This window comes from Ornithodoros turicata, chromosome 1 (genome assembly GCF_037126465.1).
Source record: "Ornithodoros turicata isolate Travis chromosome 1, ASM3712646v1, whole genome shotgun sequence".
Classification (NCBI taxonomy): domain Eukaryota; kingdom Metazoa; phylum Arthropoda; class Arachnida; order Ixodida; family Argasidae; genus Ornithodoros; species Ornithodoros turicata.
This window is the reverse complement of record NC_088201.1, coordinates 54191359-54201558: the sequence shown is the minus strand read 5'-3', so window position 1 is coordinate 54201558 and position 10200 is coordinate 54191359. Positions and strand designations below refer to the sequence as shown.

General features: G+C 45.3%; 1 long non-coding RNA gene across 1 annotated transcript; it reads left to right on the top strand.

Annotated features, from left to right (window-relative positions):
- The first annotated feature begins 1100 nt into the window (after window positions 1-1100).
- LOC135398999 (uncharacterized) lies at window positions 1101-4072 on the top strand. Its single transcript, XR_010424168.1, has 3 exons — window positions 1101-1157; window positions 3706-3841; window positions 3955-4072. It is a non-coding gene; the product is annotated as an uncharacterized LOC135398999 (long non-coding RNA).
- The last annotated feature ends 6128 nt before the right edge of the window (window positions 4073-10200 follow it).

Genomic DNA, 10200 nt, shown 5'->3' with positions numbered 1-10200 from the left:
CTGCTGTCACAGCCCCATATCATGAATACCCACGGACAAGACACCTTTCCTACCTCTAGGACGATGACCCCGGACGTGACCCAAGAACATTCTAGTTAGTTAGTTAGTTCAGTATCCTAGGCCCTTTTGAGACAGGGCGGGCACCTGGGTGGCGCCGCAGGACTAAATTTCGCACGGAACTGTACTTCGAAGACACACTTGTGGGTCTATTGTCCTCTCTTCTTGGTCTCTCTCATTCTTCGGTCCCACTCCCGTAGATGGCACTTGGTGGTATGAGCCAATGGGAACAGACGTGTAGTTTCGGTAACGTTCTGATCTGATCTGATGGTTCCGGGCGTTCCAGGTCTAGGAGGCCCAGTGCTATGGCCTTGTTTCCGTTGCATTTCTTGAGCTCCGTCCGTGTTTTTGAGGTCTTCCAGGTTCTCACATATGAATAAAATGTGATCTATGTCGTCCTCTTCCTTGCCGCAAAGGAGGCATTCTGGATTTGCTTCTCCAAAGAGTTCATGTGTTCTCTGTTGGGTTAGGAGGGAACCCGTCCTCGCTTGAAACAGCAGCCCGCTCTCCCTGTCACCCTTGTATGTTGGAACCGGTGTCGGGGCTTCTTTGTATTGGGCATATGTGTGTGTGTGGGGGGGGGGGGGGCAAGGCTCTTCTTTTTCTTTAGCCCTTCCCTCCAGTGGGCTAATTTCTGTTTAGAGACTTCTTTCTTCACGGTCCGAGCCCATTCTTTTTCAGTTTTCGACTTGTGCCTCGTTGTTCCCGCACTATATATTCTATCTATTGCGGTTATTCTTTGGACCCATTGTGTCTGGATGCCACGATATCTTATGAATTCATGTATCCTTCTAGCGTAGTTTTGTCTTGGAAAGTGGGATAACCGGCCGAGGTGTGTCAGTTTTGAGCGGGCTTCTCTTTCCCTAAACGTGGACCACCCCATCTCTCGTGTTACTGCCAACTGGGCAGTTGCAAAGTTACCCCCGAGGAGCCACCGGCCCATGTCGTACTGGTATCTGTCCAGAATTTTCAAGGTTGCAGTGACAACCGACAGGTGGCGCGACTTCGTCGATTGTAACGTCACTCTAAACTTTTGAAAGCCCAACGAGTTAACTTCGTCCTGACGAACGCGGAGCCTCCGCCACAACGCTGCCATTAACGTAAGTTTATCTTAACGCTGCTTAAGCAATTAGTACAACAAATTAGTATTAGTATAACAAATACCCCTTTTTAATTAATGTTCGCACTTCTATAGTTCGCGTCGCATTTACCTTTTTGTACTCGCGTATACAGGGTGTTTCAAAAAACGTGTCATTCGGAATTTATGAAAAAACGAGGCGACGGAAAAATACGGGGTAAACGGCACTTGTGTGGCAACTAAATTTGCCATCTTGCAAAAATATTTTCATTTGATTTTAATTAACATAAACTAAATTTCTTTAATTGAACTCCAAAATTTCCCAAGTCACCTAGCGTTTTTTTTTTTTTTTTTTTACAGAATTAGAGAGCCCGTAGCGAACTTAGTCAGATCCACCAAAAAATCCGCTCGATATTGCAAATGGAACTGCCCAAAAAAAGTCCCGAAATTGAGGCGTCAAAGCTTCGGGTATTCAACGGCGCACCAAATCAGTCGCAAAGATGCTCAGAGAGTAGCCCATGCTCCTGCCCCCATGAAAGATAGAAGATCGAGAAAAAAAGAGGGCAGGAAAAAAGAGGCGGAATCATTTTTGTTTGCCGCTTATCAACGTATGGTGGAATGTTAACCGCCTTGTTATCGGCACGTCTTGTGCTGCACGCCGGTTCGGCGATAAATTGTTCTAGTTTCGTGGGGGCAGGAGCATGTCCTGCTCTCCGCGCGTCTTCGCGACTGATTTTGTATATTCTTGCTATGCGACTTTGCGACTAATTTTGCTATGCAAATGAGTCGAAGCCGAAACCGCGCGCCTCAGGAGTGCATGACTTTCTCTGTCGGAGGCTTATCTGGGCCGCAAAGCGATTAATCTCTCCAACAGATCAGCACCTACATCCAATCATCTTCGTTGCACCTCTGGCGATGAATCTCCCCAATCGTAATCACGAAATAAAGTCGTTTATGTTCGTCTCTCCGAAGCACAAGGCACGTGGCCCTGTGACGTGGCATGAGTACTGTCCTCCCTGCGCTTCTAATCCACGCGGCTTCGGTTTCGGCTCATTTGCATAGCAAAATTCGGCGATGGATATTCCGACGTACGTGCTCGTTTCAGGATTAGGATTTAAAAAAATAGAATGACTCTCAACGAGGATTGGTCTCCCATATTGTTATACCACTATTGCCCGAAATCCCCTACTTAGAGAGTTAATTACTGAATTTAAGGTAATTAGTCATCTAGTATTTGGATACTCTCTTCGAAGGATGTCCGCCTGACCGTATAACTCAACTTGAAAAACCGGGGGGGACATGCTGCTCTCTACCATCTTGAAAAAAAAAAATACTGCCTACACCGAGCGTATCACAAAGGTCCCCCGGCTGAATAATTCGTAAACAAGTGGCGATATCGAAAAGCTTCCTTTTCAGTGAGCATCCCTGAGACATCGACCAAGCAGTGAGCGATTTATTGGCATGCGCTCATTAATTAAACAAAACTCCTACCTTTTAAATTTTACGTGGACGCTTTCAGAACCTTTGTTTTACCGACCAGAACCTTCAGCGAAAAATGTTTCAGAAAAAAACCGGGTCGACGCTTAGTGATTCTTACAGGAATAATTGGTTTCGGTTTACCTATTATTTGCGAGGTTCGCAATGCGCTCTTTCGCTCAACTATCCGGCTGCCAGTTAGGCCTGCTTCACACGAACGTTTCTCTAGTCCATATTTTTAACGGAGACAAAATGGACCCATTAGAACCTACGGGGCTGGACTGCCCTTAGCTTCTATTTTTGAAGCAAACAACGGACGACGAAAGCGGGCGTGTGAAAGAGCCGTTCATCCGCCTGATTCACATACGGGGGTGACGGAAGATAAGGAACAGCCGCAGAGCGTGCCTTTATCGTGATGATGACGAATGCACCGAAGCGTCTCTCCCCAAGCAGCAGAATGTACTGAAAGTCGAGTGCAATAGGGGTGGCCGGTATTTGTCTTATCAATGTTCTTTAGTTTCAGGCGTCGTTCAAGGCCTTCCACCTCCCCGTCCCCCCGTGTTGCACTCGACTTTCAGTACATTGTGCTGCTTGGGTCCTGTCTGCTGCTTATCTTCTTCTACCCCCGCGTATGGAGTAGGCGGATGAACACATAATTGGCAGCCAGGCAGCTGAGCGAAAGAGCGCATTAGTGCGCAGCTCCGCCCAAGAAATATGGAAACTGAAATCAATTAATTACTGGAAAAAATAACTAAGTGTCGAGACGTCTTCTTTTTTTTTTTCTAGAATAGTTTTCGCTGAATGTCCCGATCGGTAAAACAAAGGTTCCTTAAGCTTCCCAAGTAAAATTTAAAAGGAGTTTTATTTAATTAATGAGCGTGCGAAAATAAGCCGCTCACTGCTCAGTTCTTGGCCGATGTGTCAGGGATGATGACTAAAACGAAAGCTTTCCGACAGCCCCAACTGTTTACGAATTATTCAGCCCGGAGACCTTCGTGAAACACCCGGTATATGTTCTTATGTTGCTTACTTTGCTTACGCTTGACGTTGCATGTTAGAACTGCTCTGCACATGAACGTTGTTCGTCGTTGCAGTGGATTTTCCCTCACAAAGAACATGTTGGCTCCTGCCACCAAGAATTCGACCCGTCATGGCAGCGGAGCGGCTGGCTTCGAGCTTTGGCCGAAAAACGCACTGCTGATTTCTTACTCAGTGATAGCAGACCCTTCAGTGAGTCAACGTTTTTTTTTTGTGTGTGTGTGTCTGTGGTTGTGTTTTGTTAGAGTGATAAATTAAAAAGGGCTTTAAGCAACCTCAAATACCATTTTCTTGCTCCTTAATAGGAGACAAAGAAGCTTCATCAGGGGCTCCTTTTCTTGCTCCAATGGTTGCCGGAACCACGTCTCGTCTCAAGTGCTCGTCATTAGCAGAACCATGAAGAGCAATTCATTAAAACGCTTCCCTGTAGTGTGTTTGTGCTTGCTCGTCTTAAACGGCTTTTTTTCTCCTAAGGCTTAGGCGCACATGCGTGGTAGTGGGAATATATTATATAAGCTATTGTGACAAGATGAAAGACGCGAAGGCTGCTGGGTTGTAGAAAATTTCTCCGGGTTTTATCAACGAGGGGCTGTTTTGGCGCACGCAGTTGTTCCGTTGAACAAGAAAGTCACGTGCGCCCATTGATCTCCCAATATATCTGTGAGCGGGATATGCTAACGCGCGCGAAAATTCAAAAGGGGCGTAAGCAGGTTACAAAGTTTCGGGTTTAATATTAATAGCAATGTCGGTGTCTTTCATCACGAGGCAACTGACCATAGGGTGCTCCAAGGTGGCTGATAACAGGAATAATTTTGCCTAATTGAGACTTCATCAACGCACGCTGAAATATCAGCACGCGGCATCCCGCATTTATAGCGCGTCTTGCGGAGGGCGATGTACCCAAGCTGCCATACGGCCAACCTGGTGAAGAGCAATGCTGGATTTGATCTCGCAGACTTACGGTCAGTAAGTAGATCGAGGAATTCTTGCTCCGAGGGCGGTGTCTTGTCTTTGCTTTCTTTCTTACTTTTTTTTTTATGCGCGGAGTTTTGTGAATATGGCTTAAACATCAATAATTGCGTGTGCAAGGAGACATCATCTCATGTGCCAAGTGCTTGTTGTTCGCGGCGAACATATTTCGGTGAACATTTTGCAGAACGAAAGTATACCGTAGTTTTCGCTCGAAATTAAACGGGAATATTTCAGGTTTTATCTCTAGATGTGAAGCCGGGCGAGATTTGCAAAGAGCACAGAGAGAAAAACTGCTAACGTGAGATCACAGGTTAATGACATCCCCAAATAGCCAGCTAAACTCCGCCTTTCCTGAGGGCCCAGCAGGGCATTACTTGATAGAGCTCTCCTTGTTTGTAAACAAATGACGTCATAGTGTTCGACAGCGCCACCAATTTGGTAGAGTTGAACTACGTTCGGAGCTAGGGGCGAACAAGCTCGCACCCGAAAGCCACGGTCTTGAGTGGATTACGATGGTCCCTGAAAGGGACGAGACCTTCGGTCCTACTTTTCTTTAAACAGGAGGCAGCGAACAAGTGCCCATTCGTGGAACCCAGCAATTCCCTTCTGATTTGTTTCGGTTTCAGTCTGTCTACCAACGTCATGATGACGTTTCTCGGGTAGAGGTCTATTACGTGCTCATTCCTTCTTCCCTCAAAAGCTACTAAACAAATTCGTGGTGGTGGCCGTGACGAGACTGGCTTGCCCTCGTTGCAAGTGGGCAGCGTCACGACTGTAGCTAGGACGAGATGAGATGATCAAGTTTTACCGCTACACTCAACAAATGTCAATGTCCAGAGAACGACTTCAAGCGTGTGTTGCGCCCTTTCGCAACATCTCGGTTGCACCCGATGATGACGATGATGACCTATTCATGAACCGCGAGGCTACTCGTCGTTTGTACTGCAAAGAAGCATATTAAGGTTAAGTTTTGGATCACTCAGTCTTACATCAATGATGTCGTGTGACAGTCGCACAGCATGGTGTACACTTGATCCTATATGGTAAATGTGTTGGTTGGTACTGTGCTCTTCGTGAATGCACAAGTGAAGAAAAAAAAGAATATATTTCTTCGATACTATGTGCCTGTCCATGACTTCCAGGGTTAGTTATTATAAGTGATGCGTTTGGATGGTCTTCCTCCCGCAGTAACAGTGGCTTCCATAATATATATATATAAATAAAAATAAAAATGTGGCGGGCTCAGTCGTGTCCGAGCCGTAGTGTTTGACATGAAAACGTCATGATCTCCGATTCCTTTGCTCCTTTGCAGTGTTTTAGTGAACGAAATAGAAGTCTTTATTCATTTATTCATTCCATTCATTAGTCATTTATTATTAGAGGACAAGGGCTCGCTGTGCGCGCCGGCAGTCGAATTTACCTCCGCCGCTAATCTTATTCGGCGTTCCCGTACCTCTCTCGATTGCTCGGTGCTGGACTTTGGGGGCTTTTTGGGTTCCTCTCGAGCCGCCCTTTCTTCCGATTGCCGTTTCCTTCGATTCTGATCATATTTTAGTTTCATATATGACGACATTCTGGCAAAATTTTGATGCTTCCACATTGCAAATTGATAAAATGTTCGTTATCTTTGTCGAAGCCGATATCGCTTAACGCCCAGGTAGAACCTCTCAGGCGCTTTCCAACGACAACTAGATCGGCGTCCTAGCTTAGCGCGTTCGCGACATATACTGCACGCAAGGTACGCGTACCCCTATATTTCCGTCTCTCTCGCCCACGCCTGCCACACCAAGAGATTGTGTCAGCCGCCGCAATGACCTTATAGCCAGAATCTTAAAATAATTGAAGAATGTAGAGGGTTGGGTCAAGTTTCACTTGGCAAAAGTAACAACACAAATATAAGACACTGAAGCTTTCCTTTAATGGTTACTAAAAGGAAACGTTACTTAAAGGAAAGCTTCAGTGTCTTACACTTGTGTTGTACAGTGTTGTTACGTATAAGCTATCTGGATTTAGCCGGCTTGTTGCTATCGGTCGCACCGAGTTATCGCGTCATGAAATTCGGCACAAATGCGTTGCATCGTAAATTTTGACCTGGCTACCAAACCGAAGCAGACGTTTTCACACCTTAAAAGTGCTTCACATAACGCGCTGAAGGCGAACCATTGCACAGAATCATAGCGTTTAGCACTCCGGACATGTGGGAAGCGCGGGCCGTACTCGTTTTTGTGATAGTTAGCATAGCGGTATAAGCGTCACAAAAGACGGCCTGTCGTTTTCAACAAATCAGGGGATAGAAGGATGTCATTCGAGATGATGGTTGGCTAGGAGCGTGTTATACAGTGAAGTTCTGTTTTAAGAGTGCAGATTGTTCACGGAGAAGAAACCGGAGCTACACTCTAAAAACGAAACTTCACCACATAGCACGCTCTGCACCAACCACTGCCACAAAATGATAGGGTTATCGCTTCTGATTCAAAAGAGTGAATGGGGCGCACGCCTTTTTGTGTCAATTTGGATATGTTATAATTGACACAAAAAGGCGTACGCCTCCCTGTCGGTTCGAATCAGAAGCGATAACCCTACACTCTTAGAAATGAACTTCACCACACAGCACGCTCCTCGCGAACCATCATCTCGAATGATATCGTTATCTGCCCTGATTTGTTGAAAACGGGGGGCGTACGCCTTTTTTTGTGACAATTACGAACAGCATAAGTGTCGCAGAAAAGGCGTACGCCTCCCGTTTTCACCAAATCAGGGCAGATAACGATATCACTCGAGATGATGGTTTGCTAGCAGCGTGGTATGCGGTAAAGTTCATTTTTAAGAGTGTATCATTCGTAGCAATGGTCGGCGCAGAGCGTGCTATGCGGTGAAGTTCTGTTTTTAGGTGTAGCAGTTGCGGGATTTCTAGACACGGCGAAGGTTTTCTAGACACTTCTGAGGCGCGCTGTTTTGGTTTCGACTCATTTGGACACTCTTCCACTCTTAAAAATGATGGTGGTGGTGGAGGTAGTGGTGGTGTAAGGGACTTCACCACATAGCACGCTCCTAGTCAACCATCATCCCGAATGGCAACGTTCTCGCCCCCGATTTGTTGCAAACCAGGGGCGGAGCCTATTTTGTGCTCATTATGTACGGCATAATGGCTGCGCCTCTCGTTTTCAAAAAATTGAGGGCGAGAACGTTGTCATTACATATTCTTTTCGAAATGATGTCCGCCATTCCGTAGAGCCCAACTGGAAAAACGGCATCCGTATATTTCTCATAGCTTTTTGCTTTTGAAAAAATCTGTAACGGATAACACCCTGTATACAGGGTGTCTCAGATAAATCCCCAGGCTAAATAATTCGCGAACGGGTGCCAATCGAAGAACTTTCTTTTTTACAAGTATCTGTCCGATACCACCTACAGGCTGCGCACCGTGTGAATGAGTGGGAGGCGCTCATTATTTAAATGAAAATTCAAATGAGTTTCTTGAAAAACGTAACTTCTAAAGCAGGGCGCCGGCGGCATTAAAATGTGTACTACCCCCTTTTGGGACCTTCGGTGGACATCTTTTAGAGAAAAATCTGCCACCGAAGCGGGTCATTGGTTGCAGTAATTTATTGGTTTCGGTTTACATATTTTTGTCGCGGCTGGTAGCGGTGAAGCGCAAAAGGACGCTCTTCCACTCCCTTATCCACCAATGAATTACGTGTTCTGGAGCTTACTTCGCAACGGGGAGTGCTGAAGAAAAAGTAACAGCGTCAGACAGGCTAGACCCCAGTCCCCACCTCGCTTATCTGACTGATATGCGTGCTTTCTCTGTTATGGTCGCACAGATGAAACACAGATAATCACATGCTTTCCATTTTTCTTCAGCACTCCCCGTTGCGAAGTGAGCTCAAGAACACTTAATTCGTTGGTGGATAAGGGAGTCGAAGAGCGTCTTTTTGCGCTTCACCGCGACCAGCCGCGACAAAAATATATAAATCAAAACCAATTAATTACTGCAACAAATGACGCGCTTCGGTGACAGATTTTTCTCTAAAAGGTGTCCACCGAAGGTCCCAAAATGGGTAGTACCCATTTTAATGCCGACTGCGCCCTGCTTTAGAAGTTACGTCTTTCACGAAACTCATTTGAATTTTTATTTAAATACTGAGCCCCTCGCCCTCATTCACAGGGTGCGCGGCTTGTAGGTGGTATCGGACAGATACTTGTAAAAAAAGAAAGTTCTTCGATTGGTGCACCCATTCGCGAATTATTTAGACCCGGGATTTAACTGAGACACCCTGTATAGAGTGTTCATTGGGGGACGCGCATATCTGGAGGACGTTTAATGTTATGTGACGAGCTCTTAGCTTAGTTTAGTTTCATTGGACGGTGCGTAAATGGCGATTATAACGTGAGAGCTTCCGTCATTCTGAATCCATGCACGGCAAGACACCTCATCAGAATGCGACGCGCCACCCTTCCAAGCCTTAAACGTTCTTTACCCAATTCAATTTTTTCTCGGCACTCTCGGTTCAACCTATTGTAATGTATCTTTCACAAATCACAGGAAATCTACTTCATTTGCATATTCTGAAACAATTCCGTCCTTGTACAGACTCGCATTTCAATATCCGACACACTCGACTGCTTGCCAAAGCTCTGCCGTTTGGCGCCTACATATCAATTTACAAGGACAGTCTTGCCGACTGCAGGGCTAAAGTTATCCGCCGCCTCTGTTCAAAATAAAAAGAAGAAAAAGGACGCAGTATATTGTTTTCGTCGCAATATCAAGCCGAGTCTGATATATGATTTTCAAACTGCCCCTTTCTGCCATAACCTCCGAAGTCAAAACTCAAGAGGGTTTTGATACACACCATCGAAACGCGTTTATGCCGCTGTATGTGGCTCGACATTACAAAAACCCTAGTAAATCTGAATTGCAATAAAGCCTGCCCCCGAATAAAAAATTTGGAACACGGGATATTTATTCTGTTCTTAGGCGAATGTCATATTCCAGCCCTTTTCTTTTCTGCTTTTATTCCGCGCCGCAATCCATTTATCTTGCTGACAAATTTCTCCTCTGGGTCCCATTCCGCATACATCAATAGTCTCTTTTTATGCGTATCTGTTGGAATTACAAATTGGAGGCTACTGGATCTACAGTTTACTTGTGTTTGAGAAACGTCGCGATTTTTGTAAGATGAATGAAATGTAGCACGAGCTTGACAACGCTAACGGGATGCATCAACTATCTTTGAAACAATCCAGCACCCTTTATGTTTCGGATTAACAGTGAGTGCTCGTAGACCGTGATAACGCGGCTCCCGGAGTATTGTGCCTACCGCATTATTTAACGAGGAATTATGTAACGAAGTGAAGAACAGATTAGATGAAAAAAAGAAAAGCAATAGCAGATAAAGACAAGGTCGTACATAGGCAATAGTTCAACACACTAACAGTGGGGTTGTTATACATAAACTAAAACACATTAATCTATTATCATTGCTTGCAGGATGGAATATAACTTGAAATGATTACATTGATTGCCGACAAGTTATGTAATGTAAAGTTCGAATTATGACGTCATGATACCGTTCGGA